Here is a 1,089-nt window from a genome sequence, read left to right on the forward strand (position 1 = left end):
AAATAATCAAAAAAACCGAAAAATCACAAGAGTAAAGTACCATTATTTTAAACAACATGTCGTTCTAAATGCTTAATCCCTATGTAAAAAAGTTATTTAAGCAAGAATATGTAATTGAAAAAATTAGAAAAATTTATTTTAGCCGTAAATCGAAAATAATGGGGACACCGGAGCTGTTCGAAGCGCCGAGACGCGCCGCGTACGGCCGAATATTTTCTAAGTCCCAACGTACCGATCAAGAGTAAAGTACCATTTTCCTACATTAGATTTCGTTCTAAATGCTTAATCCCTATGTAAAAACGTTAGTTAAGCAAGAATATCGTATTTTTAAAAAAATCTAATGATACGATTTTCCAGAAAATTGAAAAAACCGAAAAATGTCAAGAGTAAAGTGCCATTTTCTGACATTAGATTTCGTTCTAAATGCTTAATCCCTATGTAGAAACGTTAGTTAAGCAAGAATATCGTATTTTTAAAAAAATCTAATGATAGGATTTTTCAGAAAATTGAAAAAACCGTAAAATGTCAAGAGTAAAGTGCCCTTATTTTAAACAATGTATCGTTCTAAATGCTTAATCCCTATGTAAAAAAGTTATTTTAGCAGGAATATGTTATTGAAAAAAATTAGAAAAATTTATTTTAGCCGTAAATCGAAAATAATGGGGACACCGGAGCTGTTCGAAGCGCCGAGCGCGCCGCGTACGCCCGAATATTTTCAAAGTCCCAACGTACCGATCAAGAGTAAAGTACCATTTTCCTACATTAGATTTCGTTCTAAATGCTTAATCCCTATGTAAAAACGTTAGTTAAGCAAGAATATCGTATTTTAAAAAAATCTAATGATAGGATTTTCCAGAAATTGAAAAAACCGAAAAATGTCAAGAGTAAAGTGCCATTTTCTGACATTAGATTTCGTTCTAAATGCTTAATCCCTATGTAGAAACGTTAGTTAAGCAAGAATATCGTATTTTTAAAAAAATCTAATGATAGGATTTTCAGAAAATTGAAAAAACCGTAAAATGTCAAGAGTAAAGTGCCCTTACTTTAAACAATGCATCGTTCTAAATGCTTAATCCCTATGTAAAAAAG

The sequence above is a fragment of the Megalopta genalis genome, unplaced genomic scaffold (assembly GCF_051020955.1).
Source record: "Megalopta genalis isolate 19385.01 unplaced genomic scaffold, iyMegGena1_principal scaffold0314, whole genome shotgun sequence".
In the NCBI taxonomy this organism is placed as follows: domain Eukaryota; kingdom Metazoa; phylum Arthropoda; class Insecta; order Hymenoptera; family Halictidae; genus Megalopta; species Megalopta genalis.